Source organism: Accipiter gentilis, chromosome 22 (assembly GCF_929443795.1).
Source record: "Accipiter gentilis chromosome 22, bAccGen1.1, whole genome shotgun sequence".
Classification (NCBI taxonomy): Eukaryota; Metazoa; Chordata; class Aves; order Accipitriformes; family Accipitridae; genus Astur; species Astur gentilis.
Window position 1 is genome coordinate 4993529 of NC_064901.1, and position 25900 is coordinate 5019428.

The 25900-nt window shown below is 40.1% G+C and overlaps 1 protein-coding gene across 1 annotated transcript in view; it reads right to left on the reverse strand.

Moving 5' to 3' along the window:
- The window catches only part of MIPOL1 (mirror-image polydactyly 1), a 199061-nt gene that overhangs the window by 168649 nt on the left and 4512 nt on the right, over positions 1-25900 (reverse strand). The gene's annotated exons all lie outside the window — the stretch shown is intronic.

Sequence of the window (25900 nt, forward strand, 5' to 3'; positions counted from 1 at the left end):
CTGCAAGCTTGATAAAAACATCTTCCCAGAGGGCAGAGTCACGTAATAATCCCTGGCTTTTCTCCCCCTCCCCTACTGATTCTTGGCCCAAAAGGAGATGAGACATTTGCAGCTGGTTCCAACTAACCTGCATAAATCAGAAAAGACAAAGAGAACCAGGGCTCAGGCATTTTTATTCTGTTCCTGCAGCAGCTTCTTCACATTGTCATTAAAGAATTTGCATCTGATGCTTTTAATGATGGCATACACTAAGTCAAAGAGCATCATTCTCTATGTCATGCTTTTGACAAAGGCAAGAGAGAAGGCATAAAAATGCAGTTTCAACTGGTTTACAATAGGTTTTACCTACTCCTGAATTAAATTTAATTGGATAAAGGACATGTGCTTTTCTCTTTATTTTTTCTCCCTAATTTCTGCTATTAGTCCAGTGTCTTCCAGGCTCAGTTTTCTCTTTACACATACCAGGAAGTGGTTTACATACATATTAGATCACAGATAGACCCCTATCTCCTTTTCTCCCCTCTGTTATATTCTCTTGCCCCCTCATTAACAACCAAAATAACTATCTTCATTTGTATTTTATTTATTAAACAATCTTTAGCCTGCTCTGTTCTCTTCTTTCCCAGTTTTTAGCTGTCCTTTGTCCTTCCATTTTTCTTTTGCCTTAGTTTTGTCTTCTCTTTGACAATAAATGCCTTTTCCTTCTCCCCCTGCCCGCCACCTCTTAGAAATGTAAAGAAAACTGCAGAGGATCTTGTCAAAGACTGCGTCTCCTTTTTTTTTCCAGCTTTTTCTCATCTTGGTGTGCATTCTGTAAAACAGCTTTCTTCTGTGACACCTCCATTAACATTATTTTCACTCTGATAATGAAACCGTGATATGCTTTGGTCAAGTGTGGAACAACCAATTCATTTAGCCATCCTTCAGCTTTGTTGTAAACACTTCACTGGTCTTAACTCAATTATTATATATCAGGTAAGCAGCCAGATCTCCATGTCTAAACAGTTTACAACCAGACTGTGATTTCCATAACCTTTAAGAATAAATACATGTATTTTAAACTAGCTATTGTCTTATCTAGAGCCAGAAGAATATTTAATAGAATATTTTAGTAGAGTCAGCACTACATGGTGGTGAGTACTACCTGCATATTATGCTCTCTTGACAGTCTCATAGCCAGCAGACAATGGGAAGTGATTAATCCCCTCTATCTGGCACTTGTGAGATCACATCTGAAGTGCTGTATCCAGTCAGACCCTCTCATGGATATCCTGAAGCAAGTCCAGCAGAGAGCCATCAAAATGATTAGGGGTCTGCATCCCATGACTTATGAGGAACGTGAAAGGCTTGAGTTAGTTGGTTTTAAGTAGAGGAGGCTAAAGGGGGAGTTCATTGGGTTTTAGCTGCCTTGTCAGCAAATACAGAGAAGACAGAGACAGATTCTTCTCTTGGAGACAAGTTGTAACGCAGAAAACTCTGAGAGTTATTGGCAAGAGATTTTTCACAGCGAGGAAGGTCATTGGAACAAGTTGCTCAGAGAGGTTACAGAATCTCCATTGCTGGAGGTGTGCAACACTCATCTGGATATAGCAACCTGATCTAACTTCGGAGATGGCCCCGTTCTGAGCAGAGGTGTGAACTGGATGATACAGGTCACTTCCTGCCTACCTATTTTATTATTCTAAGGATTGCAATAAAACAAAACCACCAGAACTAGCATTTCTACAATACACTAAATTCTGGGTTGCTTTCTGCTATACAGGGTAGGACAGTAGAGCAGGGAAAAAAACCCCAACACAAAACCACCCAGCAGTGAGGCACAACCAAAGATGACCCATGTGGCAGACAGGCAGAATGCCAACAGGGAGGAAATGGTGCAACAGCAGCAGCGGCACAGCAGTTTGAGCACTACTTGTCTTGAGCACCCCATTTTTTCCAGTTTGCTACATCACTGGATGGTGTGGCATTAGGCCAAATGTCAACTGCTGGTTTGCACACCATCCTTCAGTAAACCAAAACTGGACCACTGATACAGATATTTCACCTGCCTTTCTGAAAGCATTTGCCTCAAGCCCCACAAAATCCCCCCCCCCCCAAACTTAAGTCACTGTGACCAAAGAGCTCCAAAGCTATCTATGGAAATGATTCAAGAAACATTTGAGTCTACAGTACTTATGTTTGAAAAATTCATTGTATAGCATATTCAATATCTTGAAATTCCCAAATCATAATTTCTTTTATCACAGAAATAAGTTGCTAGCCTAGACTTTACCATAAAAGCAAAAATAAAGTCACAGAACATTATATGCCCATAAAAATGAGAAATGGTAACTTAGTGCCAGATTCATAAACCACTAGTGTAAGTAATAGCATTAAGCAGAAAAGATACTTCTCCCACCAAAAGCATTCCAATTTAATTGTTCAGCTGCCTTCACAGAAAGAAGGAAGATCAAACAGGGACTTAGTGAAGAAAAGGCAGCAACTAACCACACTGAAGCAGAAAAACTCAGTTTATCCAGCCAACTCACATTTCTCAAAGTGCCTTCAAATAGCGCCATTTTTCCTGACAGCAAATGCACTAAAAATAAAAAGCATAAAGGCTACAAGCAGTGTGGATATTGGAGCCCGACCAAGAACTATCACAAGCACTGAACATGCAGAGGCCTGTGAGAAACGTGCCAACCCTTCAAGACCCACTCCTGTGCGTGGGGACCGAGAGGGGCCCATCGGTCTCTTGCAGGGAAATACAGCCGCACTGGTTGTATTATCTGTCAGACTGTTTTGAACAGCATGAAAACACAAATGCCCCTCCGCTTTTGCCGTAAACCAACATATCCAGTGCATTGGTTCTACACCAAATTATTTGTCCAGTCAAATTCAACAATATACACTTCAGCTGCTGAAGAGAATCACATGACCTGAAATTTCACAAGCTAAAAAGAGCAGAGAAATAGAACACTGACTCCAGATCAGCCAGATTTGCTCTCCATAAGAGAATTAACTGAGCTGTCATTTTCTTAGATGACTCTCTGAAGAGAAAGCTATCCTTGAACTAAAAGCATAATTTCTCCCTAAACTATGCTTGCACAGCAGTAAGAGCATTGAACATCCACTGTTGCTCAGGTGTGAACACGGATATACATTTGACTCAATAAACATATAGTGTCTCCTCAACTTCTGACTTTTTTTAAATCTAGCTAGTTTTTTAAAACTAGATCCATTACATAGTGCCTTCATTGACTATGAGTAGTAACTTCATCCCTGTTAAGTGAGAAGTGGAGGGAGTCAGTTACAGAGGAATGGCACACTTCAGAACACGTGTCCAAAGATGAGCAACAAAGCTGGTGAAGGGTCTAGAGCACAAGTCTTACAAGGAGCAGCTGAGGGAACTGGGGTTGTTTAGCCTGGAGAAAAGGAGGCTGAGGGGAGACCTTATCATTCTCTACAACTACCTGAAAGGAGGTTGTAGCAAGGTGGGAGTGGGTCTCTTGTCCCAAGTAACAAGCAATAGGACAAGAGAAAACTGCCTCAAGTTGCGCCAGGGGAGACTTAGATTGGATATTAGGAAAAATGTCAAGCATTGGAACAGGCTCCCCAGGGAAGTGGTTGAGTCACCATCCCTAGAGGTATTTCAAGGATGTGTAGATGTGGCACTTAGGGACACGGTTTAGTGGTGAACTTGGCAGGGTTAGGTTTACAGTTGGACTTGATGATCTTAAAGGTCTTTTCCAACCCAAACAATTCTGATTATATGATTGTTACACTCTAACAACATTTCAGAGTGTTTTCAGCACCTATGCATTGGCTGTGTGCTTTACATGCTTAACATGTATGATATATAACATGCCCTATCATGAGCTGTTGCTTATTTAGGTATGATTAGCAGGCTAGTGTTTTTAGAAACTTAATCTAGATGCTTCCCTGAAATTTACTGCTATATCAAAGAAACCTGAAGGCCAGTACAATTTAAAATAGCAAGCTACACATCCAGAAATGGACTTGGACCATCAGAGAAGAATCAGATATTCCGAGGTGGGCCAGAGCTCAATGAGAACCGGAGATGAGTCAGTGAAATTAAGTCTGTTGAGAATGTCCAGAATTTAATGGAAGCTAAAATCAACAAGGCTAAACCTGCAAACATTCAGCACCATGGAGTAGTTGCACCGCTTCCTGTTCTTGCACCAACAAAGGAAGGTACAAGATTAAAGGGGAGTCACCATTGACTCCAAGTCAGTGCCAGGCAGCTGGGAAGAAAAACTACAACATACACACAAAAAAAAAAAAAAGGAGGGAAAAAAAAAAAAAAGAGGCATTAGTTAAAGAAGTTTAGATCATCAGTCACATTATCACAGGCATTTCTGACAGTGGATCGATCTCCTTGCCAAATTTTAAGAAAGCAATGCAAAACAAGACCCCATACCAGCTTCCCAATCAAACTGCTGCAATATTTTAATTACATGAGGGAAAACAATATATTTATCCTTTAACCCTAGTTTGGAAAATATCCCAAACGACCTCTCAGCTGAAACTTACAAAAAAAAAAAGTCATCTTCACCCAGTAGGAAGGAAATGCCTATGGTGAAAAAAAAATCCCCATCTAAAATGTTAGTTACAAACAATGGAAAACTCAAAGAAAAAAGGTCTTCCAAAGAAAGGTGCAGGACAACTTTAAGCATAGGCAGAAAAATTAGATGGCCTGTAATGAAAGCTCTGTCATTTCTGTTCTTGACTATTTCATTGGTTGAACCAGTTTTGTTTTTTTAAATATGCATTTGAATAAATAGATCATTCTTGTTCCTAAATCTTGTCATAATTTATGATATACAACACAGGGAATAAAGAAGTTGGACAGACTTTTTAAAAAAAAAAAAATTTACTGGGTTTTGAATAAAGACCATTTTATACCTATTAAAGGTCATTTTAAGCACATTATTCAGCCAAAACCATGAAAGTAATTTACAGTGAAGAAGCCTTGAAGAATTCCTCTGAGAACATAACCTACAAAGAGGTTCATATAAGTTGAGGGTTACACAGCTGACAGAAAAAGTTCTTATTAGGGGTTCTGAGCCTTAAAATCAGATTCTTTCTACACAGACAAAAGGAAGAAAAATTTCTGGAAAAATTCAAGACCTAGGATTATCTAGCCAGTCTCAGCAAGATTATTCTCTTCAGTTTTTTGTAAAAAGAAACTGATGGATGTTCTCTTCTTTCTTGCAACCTCATCATAAATTCAGATATCTTGCATTCATTATTCCTTGATTCATCAAGCTACATTAATGTTTTCATTGCCAAAACACTTGACACCAGGGGTAAAAAGAAAAAATTATGTGAGGTTGCAGAGAGCTGAGACAGCAGCTGAATCTTGGCCCCATACCAGTTATTCCTGGGTGGAGCGAATGAGTTCTAAATCCACTTACTAGATGAAGGAGGAAAAATCCTTCCTTAGCACTTCTGAAACCCAGGCTTATATTGATGACTGCTTTCTTTTGCACATAATTGTGCTGAACAGTTTGAGGCTTGTTTGTCAGATAATCTGGGCATCACAGGTTGCACTGCTTGGCATCACTAAAAAATAAAAATAAAAATAAAAAAATCAAGACTTTATAGCTATGGAAGTATAGATAAAACACAAGATTAAAAAAGGGAAAATCTGGCCAACAGCTCAAACACTCAGAACAACTCTGAAGATATTCTTGGACACTGTGAAGCTGCAAGACTTGTAGACTCCAGAGTTTTACCTCCCCTTTCAAGTTGAAGGAGCACATGACAAAGTTAGGTACATGCACCAGGATAGCTTCTGTGCCTAATTATAGCACTAGAAAAACTCCTAAATAGCTTCCTATTTCACAGTCAAACTGGGAGCAAAGAAGAGGGAAAGTCTTCTGGAACATTTCTTAAAACACATTATGAATGAAGGCAACTTTGTTTTAATGCTGTGCTTTCACGATCCTCTGCTGTCAAAGGCAAATCTTAACATGTTCAGACTTCAATGTTAAAAAAGGCGTAACTTTTCTGATAGTTATGCCATTTTGACACTGCTTTCCAAGTGGTCTTCAATATTCTTCTTTTAAGTTCTTCACGACTTTAAAGCCACAACATCTAATCAATTATTTCCATTTGTAAAAACTTGTGCCAGTAAGTCACAGCCCTCTTGTGTTTTCTTCTTAACTACAGGAAGTATTTCACTGTACACAATTTTTCAGCTGGATTGCATCTGCTGAGCAGACTGGTTTGGAAAAAGAAGTATGACGGAAAGGTTGCAGTTTTTGCCATAACTTAGCTTATTACAATATGTTGTTCCTGCCTGAAGAGAGTGAAGTGAGTTTAATTTACTCATCACACTGAACTTCACTGATGTGTAAGATTATTTTTGTTTTTATCAAAGATACTCGCTAAAAAAAAGCTAAACCTCAGGAAAACGTAGTATAGTACTTAAAAGGTTTTCTACAGTGCTTTCAGGACAGGTTGGAAAAACCACACCTACTCTCAGACATCCCTTAGTAGACACCTCCCTAGAAACCTGTTTCTCAAGACATTTGAGAATTCCAGACACCCTATGACTAGCAAACTCATGCTCCAATCACCTTATTTTTTTAATCAGATGAGATACAGTTTGGATGACATTAGATAATTTTTAGGAACTCCTTTATAACTGGGGTTTAACTAGTCTAAACGAATTCTATAGCAACTGGAACAAAATTTTGCTTTTATTTACAGTATTGCACTCCTGTATTAGTAAACAGTGACACTTTTACATAAATTGTGTTACACAGAATTACAGTTAAAAAAAATAAAGTCCATCACTGGGTTGTTTGTGTTACATGTGGGATTTTTAAAAGCTGCAGATGTACAGACAATTCTTAATTTCCCTGATCTCTTTAATGGACTGAATGGCTGTATTATTGGAAAGAAATTGTAATATGTAATACTAAATGGGTTCTCAATAAAACATCTGGTTTGATTATTATTTTTTTTTGGTAACTTTTAAGATAAATTTGGAAGTGTATATTACACCAAGAAGAAAACAAGCTACTGGGCAGATACAACTGGAGAGGAACCTCAGTATGATAGCAGCATATGCTATTTTTAGCAAGTTTTCTCTCGTAAGTGCAAGGCAGTGAATGTTTGCCAAAAGAATTTTACATCCAGGAGGGTTTTTGAAATATGAAAGATACTTTTAAACTATGAAGAGAATTATAATTTTTGCCTAATATTTAGTAACCTTCAGATACTGTAATTCCACTTCAGATCCTGGAAAAACATTCTGGAGACAAATATTAGTCTACCACTGGATAGTGAAGAGGAGGAACAAAATTACATTTCAAGGGGAAACTGTTTTAATTAGAGTTACCTTGTACACCTGCATAGCAGTCACCTTCAGTACAGTGTGAGAAAGTGTTACACCCCACAACTGTTTACTCTTGCTACCATCAAATTCTGAGTCCATACAGCAAGAAGCTGAAGTTTGCTCTCAGTCATATCACCCTACGTTTATGCTACTGTAGTGCAGAAAACTAACCTAAATACCCTTAACTGGTTGACTATACATCCCAGGATAACAGTCTTGATACATCTATTGCACCTTAATCCGTAACATTTATGACAAAGGAATCATTCATGGGTGCTCCATTCTTTTATACTGTCTAGGTGCCGTGGACGAACTAGTGGACTGGGTGCATGAAAGATCCTGAAAGAAATTCCATTGTATCAAAAAATGGAAGTTGAGTCTATTCTCACAGGGAGCTGCATTTCCATATCTGTCCTTCTGCAGTCTAATCGATCTTTGCCATTTGGAAAGAAAGCCTAATCGCAGGAGAGGCAGACGTCAGTGATCCGATCACCAGCCCAGCAAATGAAAGCTGCTGAGCTACTGCCTGTGCAGAAGCTTACCAAGTGCTGTACTAGGACTTCACACTTGTTAAACCATTTGGTACGCAAAACCCTTTACGTTAAAGCCTACCTGACAAACCAAAGATCAGATCCTGACCCCGCCACAGCGGCCTTTCCTTTGCCAAAGCAGAACAAGTTACAAGCTTACAAACAAACTACAACTTCTGCAGAAAACAAAAGACCATTTGTAATCCTCAGCACTTGCCTAGAGAAGCAGCTAGCTGTTCAGTGACACCAGATCAGCACCCTAGGGCTGTTGAGTCACTACTCATTGCCACTGCTCTCTGATGTGATCTAACTCAGGTAACAGTGGCAAGTTACTGACCTCAGTGACGCTGGTACTTTGACAGAAGCCCAGAAAACCTGAAATCTGTAACAAGCAACAGATGCAGAACTCACTGTTTCTGTATAATAAGGGCAGCTGATCAAGACATGTTTTGGAAGCCAACACTTCTGAAAAATGTCCAGTTTGACAAAATACCTGTCAGGTCTAGTAACATTTTTTGTGAAGTGGATGCCATGTCGAGAATTCTATTTCTTATTGCCCTAGAACTCAAAAGCTCCAATACACTACCTTATGGAAAAACCTGTCACTGAATGTTACAGCTTATTTATTAAATATTTGTGGTAGGATAAATGGCAGTCATTTCAGTTAGCTACCTACATGCTTCAAATCTCAGCTTGTACTTTGGTTACTTAGAGGTTGTCTCCTCTAGTTCAGACTTACATAGAGAGTCAGCTGATGTACCTGAGACTGAGCCACCTCCCTGCAGAAAAAAAATCATCAGCAGTGTACATTCTCTGTGAGGACGTAGAATCCATTTTATTGTCCTGCCAAATCTGAAAAAGAGTTAAATTTCCTTCTCTTCAAGACATACCAGAGATCCAATTCTGGATAAAATAAGTCTTCCCGATAGAAGATGCTCCTGATAGGAAGCAATTTATTACAGAAATTTATTCTTAAACCATGGGCTTCATCATCTGCATAGCATTTGGATCCCATCAACTACATCTCCAGCACACACAAGGCCTTTTGAACAGGGCAATCTAATTTCCCAGTGTTACTGCAGTAATAGTTCTATTCTCACCCACAGACCTCAAGCAAGTTTTGGATTAATCTCTTTTTAACAAAGACATGCTTATTTGGCTACAGGTATGTCCTGGTTTCGGAAACCAGGACAAGGTAATATCTGGGAGGATGCTGACAGTGTTAATACCTACTAACTCCTTTGAAAACCAAAAATACACAAAGCTCTAACATTATAATGCAAGTAAAGAATGTATAGTAGGAAAGATTGTGCTTATCAGCTTCATTTTATTCACTTAGTATTTTCAGCAGTAGTAACGTGTTTTGCAAGTGAAGGGTTTTCCACTTACTGACCACGGCATTCATCAGGACCATACTGTGATTTATATTGAGAATTCCAAGCCTTTATCTGATCTTACATATAAATATAAAATACATAAAACAATTATCCTAGTGTAAAATTGAATTTTATCTCTCTGTAACCAGCTTTTGTCGATGCTACATATTTCTATGTTTGAATACAAGTCAAAATTAATAATAGGTATAATTTATTTTCTGACTTTTCGTTATCTTGACATTTTAACAATTTTTTTTTTAACATACTCAGGCTTTAATTTTATCTAGGGCTTCAACCCCACAGTTCCTTTTTAGACACATACAATGTGTCTTTCAGAATATCTGTTCAAGGCATAAGCCTGCTAAAAGAACATATTGGCCATTTAGCAGACCAAAAAACAGTATAAAGAAATAACAGGATTTTATAACAAAAGAAAAACACCAGATTAGGAGAGAAAATGTAGCACTGCATGTAAATGACAGAAAAACACATATTAGGAGAAATCACAACTTACAGTGAAGAATTAGAAGTAGAAAGTAGAGTTCTGAAGTTGGTGGTTCTGGAAAATTAACAACACAGAGCTTAGGGTTTGTTTTGTGGTTTTGTTTTTTAAACAGCTGAAAAAGATAACCAAGGAAGTCTTTTTCCTATTAAAGGGCAGCCATGACTTTATGTGAATGCCATAGCATTAGCAGTTTAATATAGAGATTAGTCTAACCTGAACATGAGCCTTTCAGTGGTTCATGAAAAATCACCTTACCAAACAATTTTTTGGGCTTAAATATAAATTATACAAATGCACCAACCTAATAGTTTACTTACTTTTCTTAGTGCAATTAACTAACATCACTTCAACTAACCATCCCAGTGTTTTACTACCTTAGACATACATATGCTGACTTCAAAGAAAGTGAACTGCATCTCAAGTTCTCACGACCACGCAGGCCCAAGTATACTTTGTATGCAAGTGCTATGGATTACACAGAAAATTTGTTTTAAGGAAAGCAAAAGGCTCAGAATTAGAAGTCAGGGGGAAAAAAAAAAAAAAAAGACAAGAGGGGGAAAAAAAAAAAAAAGACAAGAGGGGAAAAAAAAAAAAAAGACAAAAGAAAAATTTCTTTTCTCCAAGGTGGCACATGTGCAACAAAAGCAAGGAGCCCAATTCAGCCACAGTACTTATAAACAAACACACATGGTAATGCATGAAAAAACATCCCAAGGAGATTTTGATGAATAAATACGAAGAATGGCACAGGTATATGGGCTGATAGCAAAATTGCCACTTTCCATGCAGGGCAAGCAGAAGTCCATGACCATGGCTACTCTGCACAAAGCCAGACTGGCCACACCAGTGCCGCATGAGCACTGGCACTGGGATTCCTTCACGTCTGCAGCAAACAAAGCTGTTCACTGGGACTTTGTGATTAGAGGAGGAATGTCATAACCATGGTGGTCTAGACTGCTACAAGTAAAAACAACACATCCCAAAATGAGTGGCCCTTGGTCTGAAGTGGCTGTGGTCAGGATGAGGCATGTTTAGGAAGTAGTACCTCAAATACCTTGTGATAAACGTGTGTGGAGAAAATAACACGAAAGAACACTGCAGTTAACTGAATAAAAGGTTAAAGAAAATAAACAATATTTTTGCAGCTTAGCATTTATTTGTGAACTGCTGGTGCAACTCCATGCTTGACAGAAAAGCTATGAGGCTTTTGGTAGCTTGACAAGGCAATCTACAAGCTTGAATGAAATGTTCAGCTTAAGGAATTAGAATAAATCTGATGACTGATGTGCTACTGAACGTGACAGACTGTCATCTGTTTTAAACAGGATCTCTGTAGGATGTACTGAAAGCAATTTTTTTCCATTACCTTAAACATACTAAGACTTTTTCCAATGAATTCTGGCTAATCTATTAAGACAAAAGATCTTTGCAAACTCTTGCCATTTCAATAAAATAATGAAATAACCATTCAGCTTATTTGCATAATTAATTCATGCTGACACTGTACTTCCGTGATTAATTTACATCCAGTCCACAAAAGCATACAACAAAAACGATTACTCTTACTTCCCAAATTAACTATAAAACTATAAGATACAAGCAATAAATGATTAAAGCAGCTTGTCTAAGCCCTATTCATTGAGTTTCATATAGAGAAATATCAAATTGCTTATCAGCTATCAAAGCAATTAAATACATTCTTAATTGAGCCAGGAAAACATTCTAGCAGTATCTTTTTCATATTATCAACAGATTCTATACAAAAATAGATACAGGTGTTCTTCAATAGCTTTTTAAAAATCAAGAAAAAACTGATCAACAGAAGTCCCACAGTGAAACAGTACTGCAATAGATAGCTAGGGAAAGATTAAAAACCACAAACTCTAGTTTTAATCTGGCCAAATCCTAGAAAACAGTTGAAAATCCTAGCACATTATTTTAAATACATACACAGACACACTTATATAAACAACGTAAAATAAGATAAAAACCTTTGGGAATATCCTTCCTCTAACAGACTGTAAATAGTTCCTGTAGGAATTACTGATGTGCTTTACCATCTCCTTATCCTAGAGATAATGACTCAAATCTGTCCTACAAACAAAAAGTAAGGAAAAAGGGATTTTGTGACATCCACCTGGAATCTGTGCCTTAGACATGAGGAACAGGCAAAACTGGTCATTGGTGGATAAAGAGCAGTAACATCAGTTTGAACCACACTGCATTTACAAAGCTGAACAGGGAAGCCAGCGCAATTACCCAGCTTGTACAATCTGCTTTCAAAGGGGAATAAGAATCAAACCATCACCAAAGTCATTCAACTTTCAGAAAAGGCTATGTGTCACAGATGCACACCATTTAAGATATTTTAACTGTTAGGTGAATTTCCCTCTTGGTTGGTTGATTTATGTTCAACTAAAATTTCATACCACACATCTCTAAGAACAGAACAGTCCATACTGTTTAGCTCATAAATGTTAGTACTAGACCAATTTACCTTGCCAGTTTCCCTTACTGCTATACAAGAGTAGCACAATTAGTGATAATTAGCCCAGCAGGAAACCTGTTTCTAGGCATGGGCCAGATTGCAAGTATATACCACATGTATTTTACAGCCAGAACAGAGAATTAGCATTTTGAAAGATGCTTTGCATTAGAGCTAGTGAGCTTATGTGTCTCAACGAACATTAAACACAGAATATTAAAGCTTTGTCCAATCCTGCTGCTAAGATGCAAATGTAAGCCATAAAAAGTTCAAGGACCTCAGTCAGAATAGTTTTGCATGTAAGACTGCAGTTGTCCAGGTGTCCCACCTCCCCCCCATTTGCACTCAGAAACCACTCAGACCTCAGAAGACCAATAGACCTTTTTCAATCAGTTGCTGTGTTATAGCTGATCAATACAGAAGATCATAAGCCTCTGCACAACCTGATGATTTGTTCTGTGTTTTGCAGGAGTTCTTCAAATGGCTCAGTTCCCATAATCTCCTTCCCTACTCAATGTAACCTGTTAACAAAAAAACCTATAGCAGTGATGAAATCTCATGCTACAGGCAACTATCAATAGGTCTTTGAGGTACCCTATACTGTCAGGAGAAAAAAAAATCTATAACTTCTGCTTATATTAGAGTCAGAAATTAATCTGCTTCAGTTACCACCTGAGATCTTTTGGATCAAGAGAAAAGAAACCAGAGCCTAGAAGCTCTGATTCTTCCCAAAGCTTTTCATGATTGCTAGCTCTACATTTCTATCATCTTCTTTGGGTCAAAACATCAGACCTGACTACAACCTCTGCTATTCAACATGTGTTGTACTTCCCTGCTAAATGCTTCAGGCACTACATAAAATCTATGAAAAGAATCAGGTGCTGATACATAAGGAATGTTGAACACACACAGAGGTGGTCTCCACTTTCTTCAGGGCAACTGCCAAATTCAGCTGATGCATCAAGCACAGAAAAACATTTATCACTCATCTTTTCATGATGTTCTCCATGTACTGGCAGGTGCAAGACTTGATGTTTCTGTGTTTTGGTTTTTTAAAAACATTTTAAGGCCAAGTTTACGAAGGCTTGTCTTACCCCCCCCCCCCACCTTTTAATGACCAGTAAACCCACCCTGTTGATTCTGCCATTCATTTCATTTTTCATACACGATTATTAAGCTCCTCTTTTGCTTCTAAGGACAAACATTCATTGGAATGTAATTTTCTGGAGATTTGGTCTTTTCAGCTCTAACCTGTATTTCATTGAAAGCTTCGCTGTCAAAATCTTCCTGAAAAAGCTCAACTCCTCTCCAAAGAATGGGTGCCTTTAACAAGATCATGAGCTAAAAATTTGTAACCATTCCCTAGAGGAGGGAAAAAGCTTATTTTTATAAACACTTATGTGTTTGTATTCTTCTACAGCTTCCTTTTTGTGCTAATATCACTGCCTCTGCTAGTAACTAAATAAAAATTCAAAGAACACAAAAACATGACCCTTCTAATGATGCCTCAAAATTAAATGGCATGATCATTCTCAAACAAACCAAAGATGGCTTAAGATACATTGTTAATGCCATATCTACATGCTGAAACTTCGCTGGTATGTGAAAAGTCACTGTCGTGACCAACTGCTGCATAGAAGTCAAATTTCTTCCAAATTATTAAAGAGAAGTTGGGAGGGGACAGAGCTGGCCCAAACTGGCCAAAGGGGTATTCCATACCATATAATGTCATGCTTAGCAACAGAAACTGGGGTAAAGCAAGAAGGGGGTGTGCGTTTGTCTTCTGAAGCAGCTGTTGCTCAGAGACTGGCTGGGCATTGGTATGTTTGTGGGTGGGACATGGTGAGTGACTATTTGCATCTTTTTTGCATTTTTTTTTTCTTTCTTCTTTTTCCTTTGCTTATTAAAATGTATTTGTCTTGAACCATGAGTTTTCTGCCTTCTGCTTTCCCTATTCTCTCCCCCATCCTGCTGGGGGTGGTGGTGAGCGAGCAGCTGTGCGGGTCCTTAGCTGGTGGCCAGGGTCAACCCACCAGGCGACTGTTTTTCTTTTCTCCCTCCAACGCACAAGGATGTTCATAGTTGTGGTTTGTGTTTGGTTGTTTTTTAAATGCACTGAAACAGTAACAAGCTGGAATACTGTCTAGAGCTCCCTCTCCAAAGTGCAACAAATACTTGGGTTTGAATGACTAGAGCGCTGTACTACAGTTTGCTATGTGCCATGTGAAAGAAAATCCCTAATTTCATTTTTGCAAACCATAGGCAAAAGTGACTACTAACCATTAAAACAAATAAAGCAAACCAAATTATACCATTCCAGCAGAATGCTAACTCAGTAATTTATTTTTGACAAATGCTTTCACAATCTCACTTTTAACCCCATTCCCTAACATCTGAACACCGGTTTCACGTGCATAATGAACAGCAGGCAGAAACACATTTCCAAAGATTATTCAGACTGCAACTTAGCTCAGTATTCACATAGTCATCAGACAAATCTGCAGGCTTTGAGAATGACTTCATTTTTCTTTTGGGATATAAGGTACTGTACAGGAGTGTTACTGCACAGAAATATTAGTCAGAGCAAGAACACCGGGGACCCATACCCCTCCCATTGTTTTGAAATGTAAACATTAAGTCATCTAGAATTTCAAATAAGAAATGCAGCGTACATGTTATAAAAACTGTGTACCTGTTACAATCACAGAATAATCCTAATCTGGCAGATTTTTCAAGTATATATTTATTGGCAGAAACACAACAAAAAACCCCCACAACAATAATAAAAACTTACTACCTCTTCTTATTTCTAACACATTATCCTCCTTTCTCCCTTTAAAATTAAGAACATTTTCAAATAAAATTAGCACCTTGCTATTTAGGAACTGTTCTCACACTATCTTGTCTATTCGACACTATCGTTGAAATTAGCTTATCTCTTCTACATACAAAACCACATCAGGTAAACTTATTTCTAAAGAAAGTTGTTGCGACTTGCACATTCTTCATAGTTTTACAAGTGGCCCACACAGATATCAGCAAACCAAGCCCACTGTGTCAGTTAGTTGAACTGCATAACACAGCACTGGGCTGAGGGTGTGGACACACACCATGCAAAATGGGGCATATGCAAGATTAGCTACTGCTGATTTTGAATTTATGAACTGCACTATTCAACAAATTTCAATACTCAAAAATATAGTTTCAAAAGGATCAGCAGTTAGCATTAGCAAGAAACAAAAATACAAAACCAAATCCCCAAACTTATATTTGAAAAGCAAAATCTTCTGCCTTGTAAGTTCCTTAAGAGCTTCCTACAGGCCCTGTTTTTGATGCTCTCAACAAGATTTGCCTAACAACAGGCAGTTGACTCGGAAATTAAGCGTAGAGGGAAAACGCGTGGCATACCAGACGAGCTGTCATACTTGCCAGTGCTCTAGAACACATCAGGGTATTTCACCCAATCACCTGGCCCCCACAAACACAGCAAAACCATCCTTAAGCATCTCAGCACACGGTCACTGCCTTGACTTTCACAGCTAATACTAGACATTTAATTTTAAAACCGTGTTCATTTATTACATATGAATAAAACATATTACAGATACATGCTTAAGAAGCCCCTCCTGCCTGGCTCTCCCGATAGAGAGGCTGCAAGTACACCCAGCAGCCTTTTTAAAGCTGGCTGTTGGCACAGGGCTCCATCTACCGGTTTGGGATCCTGCACACCCAGGGGAAGAGCAGGTAGGAAAAAAAAAAAAAAAAAAAAAAATCTCAACAGCTATTTCACATCTCCATTTGCTAATAAGATCAGGATATTCAGAAAACATTACTGTTTCAGAAGAAAACAGTCAACCAAATACATGCACTCACACATGCTAGGTGGAAACAGCTGTATGTATATGAATTTTTTCACTATCCTTTAATATCTGTAAAATGTATCTAAAAAACTGCTCTAAAGAACAAACATATAACTATACACTCCCAATCCAGATGTAAAGCTTTATTGCTCCTTCTTAAAGCAAGGAAATAAGCAAACACAGATAAATAAAAAAAATTACTGAAAATTAATTGCATAATATCTGCACAGTTTAAGGCATTAAAGGTGGTTGTCTTTTTCCTTAAAAAAAGGGGATTCCTCAAACATACAGAAGCAAAAAAGTTTCAGTAGGAGACTGCCATCAGTTTTCATCAAGGGTATTTCTGCACTGTAGCAACTGCAGCTCATGCAGCTACAGTATGTCTAACATTAAAGATTAATTTGGCAACTGCATTTCTCAAACTGAGCCCTTGCCTTACGAACCCCACTCTGCCTTCAATTCACATTTGGTACTGAAAAAGAGCCGTATCTTTTCCTCCCCAGGACCCTCTGTGCCCATCAGCCAAGCCTGCTGAGCTCAGGCTGCAGAAGAGAAGCTGGAACAGAAAGCAGCAGCAGTGCTACCAGTTCTGTGCAGCAGTTCAGGTAGTTACCTGAGCTTGTTTTGAACAAGCTTACTGTGGTGCCTGCAGAGCAACAGCTGCGAAATTAGATAGTGCCTGACCAAGCAGCAATCACATCTAGGGGTGGCAAGGGCCAACAAGTGGCTGACTAGTCACCCCAATTCTTTTCTCCAAGGCATGTCTAGCAAGATCAGCAGCTAACTTAAGACCTGGAGCAAGAAAAGAGACAGTGCAGGAAAAGGACAGTGAGCTCCACAACTCCTCCCAACGTCTTTTCTTTAAACGCCCTGCCCCACACTCAACGCCATATTGAAGGCAGCTAAATGGGGCTCAGTACTGTCAGAGGCACAAGAGCAATGGGGTCAGGGTAAGGGAACCATGGAACTATCCACATCCCTCACAACCGTACCTATACACAGGAAAATACAAGAATAATTTAGCCAGGAACACCTACAAACGACCAACAGATGGTCACAGCAAGAAGGCAGGAATGGAGCAAGGAGTAATAAAACCCAGGCACTATGGAATATCCTACGAAGCAGGGAGAACTGGTGAACAAGGACACCAGGGAATTCACCCAGTTCCTCCTGGGGCTCAGTTTTCCCAATTTAGCTTGTTGCCCTAAAATGACAGTTAAGAGACTAATGGCCAAAATCTCCTACAATAAACTTGCATAACACCACAGAATGAGAACAGAATGCTGCCTTTTTTCTTTTTTATCTTGAAGGAAAAGCAAAATTTAAACCTTGAAGGTGGCTTTTCACTTGCTAAGTTCAAATTTTAATCAAAATGCATTTTACAAATACAACTGAGCAGAACTATGGGGTTGCTGATGTCTCTTTAAGAAACAATGACATCAATGCAGGCTACACTTGAGAAGGATATAGGTGTGGAACTACATCCTTTTCCATCATACATAGTCAGATGCAAAGAGGAAAGTTTAACTTCAAGATTCCTGTGGTCTAATGAAAATAAATACCATTACAAACAGATCCAAGATACAGACTTATTAAATACTGTTTGTTTTTCTTCAGATACAGATCATGGGAACTGAGATATTTAACTACTTCAATTTTTATTCTACCTTAAACTGTTTACACTGTTAGCAAGCCCATGGTATCCTGACAACTAGCAGAGGAAAAAAACAAAAAGAAAAAAAAAGTGGAAAAAAGTCAACTAGCATCTGTGAAAACATATTTAAATTGGTATCTGAGTATTTGATTGTCCTACTTTGTTTACACTGAGCAATTGAATGTCTATGATACTACCTTTATCACTCATCTAGTAATATTTGTGATAAATTCAAAATCAGAACACATTTTTGTAGCTCTACAAAAAGAGCTACAAAACATTCAACAATTCTTAAAATTGTTGTGGGTGTTTCACAGTGCCTCATTACAAGGAAGGTACCAAGAAGCAAATCGGTCATACAGTGCTTAAGTCAAACTTCAGACAAGGAAAACCACAGGCTAATACTCTGCTGTAACAGAAAATGGAAGAAACTGCCTGTATCTATGTACAAGTACAAGCACACTATAGAAAAACACAATGAAAAATCCTGCTCTGTTTCTCATGCTTGTATCTAAAATTTTGCATAACCAAGTTAACACATTCTCACCTACTGAGCACCTAATGTTGCAAAATTCTATAGAACCTGAAGTTTTATTTACTTGAATGTGACTAGAAGGACAACACACTGAGCAACAGAATCTTAAAGCAAGTCCAACTGTAAATCAAAGAAACTTGAAATTAAGAACTGTACTTGAGAACACCAAATTGTGCCTTTCTAAAAGTAATACTAATAACTTTGTTAAACTATTATACTGACACTAATAACTTTATTGTATCAATACTAATGATTTTATTATATGGTAGGTATAATTTAGGCAACTACAACCAGCATAAATGACAATATCCAGACAGGACACTGCATTAGATATGCATTTTCTTCACATTTTACCACCTAATCTCTCTCAAACAGGACTAGCTGTTTTTAAAGAAATAAATAACTATGTGTCATACCATTATTAAGAGAAATGAATGCTTAAAAAAAGAACACACTTATTTTTCCATAACTTCTTTCAATAGCATTGAAGTCGCCACTGGTACTTCTTAGAATAATTTTCTAATTATGCTCAGTTAGTATTCTCATTTCTCTAACTATGCTTAGCTACAAGCTGAGTTACCATTTTTCTTGGCAATTAGGCTTATCTTTTTGGCAGTCAATTAAGCTTCTAAAATGAAGTTAAATCTATAATACATAGGGAAAAACCAACAAAAACATAGTACAAACTGATATTTTATTTCCTATCAATTTTAATACGTAAGCACTAAGAATGGTTCCAATTCCTCACCTGTTGATACACAGAATTAACAAAGAGAGGGGGTCAAATATATATGTTTGGAAATAGTGTAGTGAAAGAAAGCTAAAGCAGAGCTGATTACTCCCAAAGGAAAATAAGCCAAGGACATCTAAAAAAAAGAAACAATGTTCACAATACAAATATCTATACATATTTAACTTTGTGCATTAAAAACTGACACAACGCACAGTAATATTTTTAATTGTGTAAACACTCTGCAAAAAAGAAAGAATACTTTACATTTCCATATATGACAACTGCCATGCCTCAGAAAGCCCTATTCCCTTTCCGCAAGCCAATCTAAGCTTAGCACCATTCATTTGTTAAATTGGCAACTAACGACAATTTCTAGTTCTGTTCCCACCAACCGTAATGCATACGCACACAAAAGCATGAAGCAATTCTTCAGCACTAAATAGTCTCTTTACAAGTGGACATTTTTATTTATAAGCTAAAGTACAAGTCAACATAAATTACTAGATTTGCACATTTTAAAAACACCATTAAAAATTCAATGTGTCTGCTTCAAGTACAGCAATCTTTGATCCCATGTTAAAATTCTCTCACAGTGGAGCACCATACAGCATTTTCAGAACAGTTTCAAATCAGACACAACTCCGCTCTCATTCCACAAATCCTGATGGGAACTGCCACCCTCTCCCTCCAAAGAGCTAATCAATAACCAAGTATTTTAATCCTTCTTTGTCCTAATACTACATTACTGAAGCAGATTAGATTTTTCTAATTTATTTCACACTTAACATTTAAATTAGTGCATAGCTAGCTGGAATATTACTATTTAAATGAACGTATAACTTAAAGATCAAATTCTGTCTTCAACATATTTACATAAAAGGACAGAAAGGATAACATTTGTCTACCAGCATGTTATGTGGAGCTCCTTAACTCAATTTACTATGGATTTCATGGTGCAAAAATTAATGCCCTCCAGGAACTGAACTCATTACCAATTATTTCTTCCAAACCCACAGTGTAATCCCACGCTGCTGTGACCGATGGAAGTTTTGCCATTCACTTAAAGGGAAGTTGGATCTGTTCCTTGGTTTGCTACTCTAGCAAGTGATACTGAACAAAATGACAGCATAGATTCCTGCTAATAAGGAAGATACTATGAACCAGTCTCATGTATTTTATTCCCTGCTAAAACTGAAAGCAACATATCGATGATAATTTTAACTACACATAAAGGCACCAACAGAATTATATGCCTTTTTCAACATGAATTTCCAGAATACTTTTCAGCAACAACAATGGCAAACAGCCTGTAGAGTCGCTCATGGACCCTACTCAGCCCTTCATCCCCTTCCCTACTCCAGAACCCACAGAAGCATCCCTGCAAGTCATCTCGTGCACATGTATCACACCAAACTCGCAGCACACATACAAATAGCCTCCCACTAGGCACCTGACCCAATAAACTCCTTTTATACGCCTGTAACAGAAAAGCACTGGTAAACAAAAAAAGAAAACAAGCTGTACATGTATTCTGGTGGCCAACAAAGTTGACCATAGGTGACAGGTGCCACAACTTTCGCTTTCAAAAATAAAAAAGCTTTCAAAATAATTAACTGAATCACTGCGTTTTAATTCCTCTGAAAAGCATGAAATAAATCTGACAACATCTTTGGCAAGGCTCAGCCAAGTGTAATGGTGCACAATAAATACAACAAGCTGTTTTCACATGTAGTTAATGTTCAGTAACATACAGAGGAAATCCATAAACACATACTGCATTATGATAGCTATCCACTGGCATTCAATTTAAATGATTATGTCTCTATTACTTGTACTTGGGACAGATAGGCAGTGCCTGTTTCACACTTCATACAAAAAGGCTCAAGAAATGCCATTTATTTGAGAGAATTGTAACTAACACACATGCACATTTAAAAAAAATATGATTTGATTCACTGATACTATGAAAACCAAAAACCAATCCCAGCAATATTTCATGTTGTGGTGGGTTGACCCTGGCTGGATGCCAGGTTCACACCAAAGCCACTCCATCACTTCCCTCCTCAACTGGAGGGTGGAGAGAAAATAGAATGAAAGGCTCGTGGGTCGAGATAAGGACAGGGAGACATCACTCAACCAATTACCATCACAGGCAAAACAGACTCGAAATTAATTTAATTTATTACCAATCAAATCAGAGAAGGGTAATGAGAAATAAACCCAGATCTTAAGAACACCTTCCCCCTACCTCTCCCTTCTTCCCAGGCTTAACTTTACTCCTGGTTTTCTGTACCTCCTTCCCCCCAGCAGCACACGGGGATGGGGAATGGGGGTTGTGGTTAGTTCATCACATGTTGCCTCTGCTGCTCCTTCCTCCTCAGGGGCAGGACTCCTCATGCTCTTCCCCTGCTCCAGCGTGGGGTCTCTCCCACAGGAGACAGTCCTCCACAAACTTCTCTAATGTGAGTCTTTCCCATGAGCTGCAGTTCTTCATGAACTGCTCTGGCATAGGTCCCTTCCACTGGGTGCAGTCCTTCAGGAGCACATTGCTCCAGCGTGGGTCCCCCATGGGGTCACAAGTCCTGCCAGAAAACCTGCTCCAGCATGGGCTCCTCTCTCCAAAGATCTGCAGGTCCTGCCAGGAACCTGCTTCAGCTTGGGCTTCCCATGGGGTCACAGCCTCCTTTGGGCATCCCCTTGCTCCGGTGTGGAGTCCTCCACGGGCTGCAGGTGGATATCTGCTCCACCGTGGACCTCCCTGGGCTGCAGGGGGACAGCCTGCCTCACCATGGTCTTCCCCACGGGCTGCAGGGGAATCTCTGCTCCAGCACCTGGAACACCTCCTCCCCCTCCTTCTTCACCGACCTTGGTGTCTGCAGGGCTGTTTCTCTCACATATTCTCACTCCTCTCTCCGGCTGCAATTCCCATGGTTTCTGCCCCCCCCTTCTTAAATATGTTATCACAGAGGCGCTGCTACCATCACTGATGGGCCTAGTCTTGGCCACAGGCAGGTCCATCTTGGAGCCAGCTGCCATTTGCTCTATCGCACATAGGGAAGCTTCTAGCAACTTCTCACAGAAGTCACCCTGTAGCCCCCCTGCTACCAAAACCGTGCCATGCAATTTTACACATGTAAAATATTTTCAAAATTCTAATACCTAATGTTCTTTTATATAGCAAAGGCCACCACTTTGCAGAAACTGCCAGTTTGCATTTTAACCTGTCCTTAACAGACTCAAGTCCAAAGCAAGAATTACTGTAGAAAACAGAAGCCTGCTGTTATGGTTTCTGTACCATGGCTCATGAGGCTAGCAGGGAGCACACCAACTATCCTATCACTGAAAAAACTGGTGCCTCAAAGCAGCAGAGATTCACCTTAAGAAATGAGCATACATACTGGTTCTTTCCATAGCTGTATCTGTTCTGCAAATAAGTGTTCAAAACTGTTTCTGCTACCCATTCAAAATAATTTTCTTCTAAAAGGAAAAGGCAAAAGCCAGCAATCGTACTTTCAGGAATATCTGCCAGTTGCAACATTACCCTGTAGCTAAATCCGTTAATAGACTGCAGTCCAGAAGGGTGGGTTGGTTGTTTTAAAAGTAAGTTTCAAAACATCTATTGCCCATATGGGATAACAGATGTAAAAGTGAAAAGAAGCCTCTGCATAGATTTGGGAGATCTGCACTAAAGTGAACATCAAGTCAGATCAGCAATTCATAGTTTAAAAACATTTCCCTATCTGCATGCTGCCATTAACATGCAGCATCTACTCTGCCATATGTTTAACAGCCTAAAAAGTTTAAGAAGAGGTAGCAAAAAGATTCGTTAGGATATTTCTCAAGTTCACATTACTATTTTACACAAAACTGTGACCATAGGCAGGATTCTCTCCCCCTTCACCCTCAGCTCACATGTACCTTCCTGCTTTCAATTCTAGTGAGTAATTTAATGATTCTTTCCACAAAGAATTACAAACCCCATATTTTCTCCCCTCCCCTAACCCCTTCAAGCAAGCCCTGAAAACCTCCTTACATTTCTACTAACCTAGGCACCCTCAAAAACTGAACACCCCACAAACTGCAAAAAGCTAAACCTGGGCCACAGGGCATCAGCACTGTACTCCTATTTCTGCCAGTAATACAAAGCGTTGGGTTTGTCTCACTGCAAGAGAAACAGTAAGCCTTGACAATTGGTTTGTTTCTTACTGGTCAAGAAAAGAGGATAACACCACATTAGTGCATTTCTAATTTAGCATCATCTGGAATGACTTCTAACACGCAGGGAGATACAATAACAGAATGCAAAGAACAAAAGCAACATTTCCTTTCCCAAAAGGGACAAACTAATTATTAAAAGGGAAATTAAGTGAATCCAGAAAAAAACAAAACAAAGGCAATAAGTCTAATCAGCTATCACATGAGAACTGGGGAACAGATTTTAAAAATTTCATTTGCTACCCACTACTATCGGACAGAGTAGCATAGTAGTTCCCATTACAAACCGTAGTGGGAATTGGGCCCTAAAGAACTTGTAGTATCACTATATGAAAACCTGTAATAACTACAAAAAGGATATATACAGATGCCAACAATAAGTAATCATTTACTAAATCTAAGACAGTATATAATCTTCCTGACTACAAATCTACTGGTTTGGTTTGAGCCTTATCAGTCTAGGTATCTAGAAGAAAACTAGACAAAACATCTAACACTAGTGAAGAAAGTGCCAGGAGGTAAAATGGATATTCTGCTACCATACATCCTCTCCACAGGCAGATATACCAAGTCCTAGGAGGGCTATATCTCCCCAAGAATGCTGTCACTCCCAGTGATCAGATGCAGCAGTGACTGCATACCTTCAAAACTCCACCTCCATCCCTCAAAACTTGCAGGAGCAGTTGTTCCTACTTTCTCAAATCCTGTACATAATTTTACCTCCCAGCCCTCCCTTCACTTTCCATACTGCAACCAGAACTGCAGTTAACTTCTCCTTAGCTGGACGGGCACAACAAGTTTATCACTTTCAAGAGCCTGAAATCAGTGCTGATCTCTGTACTGGTGATGGGCAGAAGAGCTCTTAGCTGTCACACTGGTGACGCTCACTGGTGTATACAGCTCAGTCTCACAAATCCCATACAGCTGAAGGACCTTGTCATAAATGACTACATTTTGCATACTTAAAAGCAAAATAGAACAAAACCAGAACTATCACATAACACAGCATGTTTACTTTAACTGTTATGACTTAGTTTTAACTCTTGTTAAACTGCACAAGATATTTAAGTTAGTGCCATGATATATTTAAATAAGCAAATAATCCAAAACAGGTGGTTTCAGGCTGAACGAAAGTTGTACATTCCCAGAGCAAAACTGGCCAAGAACAGATGCTCAAGGACAGGTACAAGAACAAGGCAAGCACGTCACTGCATTTCCCTAGGACCCGCAGGTCCCACAACCTCCAGAATTTGCAGCGCTGAGATCCGCTGAGCCAGAAGCGCATTGCTGTGGTTAACTGATTTTTCTTCCACAACTAAAGCACTGCAATTTAAGACAGTTCTAACAGCAGTTAGAAGGCCCTCGCTGAAATATTAAAAAAGAAACTATGCCGCTGCAGGGCACTATGAATTCCCAAACTCCGGGTGAGCAAACTCCTACAGCACCCAACTCCGACCGACCACCTCAACCCCCTGAAGTTGTACCCAGACCCAGTTGTAGCTGTTCCACAGGCAAACTTTGGAGGCTGTGCTGTCTCAGATAAATACACACACTGAATGTTCTTCTTCCAAACTGCTCACACTGAGAAACCATAGCCTTTTTTCCTTAAACGAAACAGACCTTCACAAGACCATCAAGAAAGCAATTAGTGTAGAACTTAATTACATTAGGAGCTGAGGCATACAAGTCATTTGGACTTCCTAAGGAGCTTTTTTGTTAAAGTCATTCTGTTCAAAACAAAGCACAGATTGCAAACTTTATTTTGGCAAGTTTTTGGTGTGGTTTTTTTTTTTTCTTTCTTTCTTTTTTAAAAATGTATTACTACTGTTCCGAGTACCCGACCCAGTTTGTTCTCACCTGACACTAAAGATCCAGCACTGACCTCCTGAATTTGCTCGGGAGAGCTTTCACCTCAGATTCTCCAAGCCACCTTCCCAGCGCTGCCCGCCCTCCCCCCCCGGGAGGCGGCAGCCTGTCCGTCCCGTCCCGTCCCTCCTCTCCCCTCGCCCTGAGCTGACAGCCTCTCAGACTCCCGAGTCGGGCATCCCCGCACGGGAAACGTCCTTCCCCGCCTCTCCAGCTGCAGAGCGGGCGGTAGGTCGGGCGAGCCGGGGTCGCCCGGCGGCCACGGGGCAGGGGGAGGTAAACGGCAAGCCAGCCAAGGGGCTGCGCCGGGGGCGGCTGCCACGGCGCACGCGGCCGGTGAGCGGAGCAAGGGCCCGGCCGGCGACGGAACAGGCCGCCGGCGGCAGCGGCGGCGTGGGGGGGGGGGGGGGGGAGGGAGGCGAGGAGGCCGGGCAGGGCCGCTTGCCCCCGGGGAGGCGCTGAGGGCCGAGCGGCCCCTACAGAGGCCGCCTCGGCGGGACGCGACGCCGCTGCCGAGCCCCGCCGCAGGAGACGGGGCAAATTCAAACCCGAGCGCCGCGGGGCAGCCGCGGCCTCGCCGGGCCGCAGCCGCCGAGGGAAGCGCCCCGCCAGCCCGTTACCTGCGCGCTCCTCCCCCGCTGCCGGCCCCGCGCCGCCGCCTCCACAACAAAGCCCGCCAGCGGGCGGACCCTGCGGCCGGGGCGGGAGGAGAGGCGGGCGGGTGGCTGCGCGCGCGCGCCGCGCTCGGGAGCGCGCAGCGGCGGGGCCGCGGCCCGGGGGCGGGGCGCAAGGC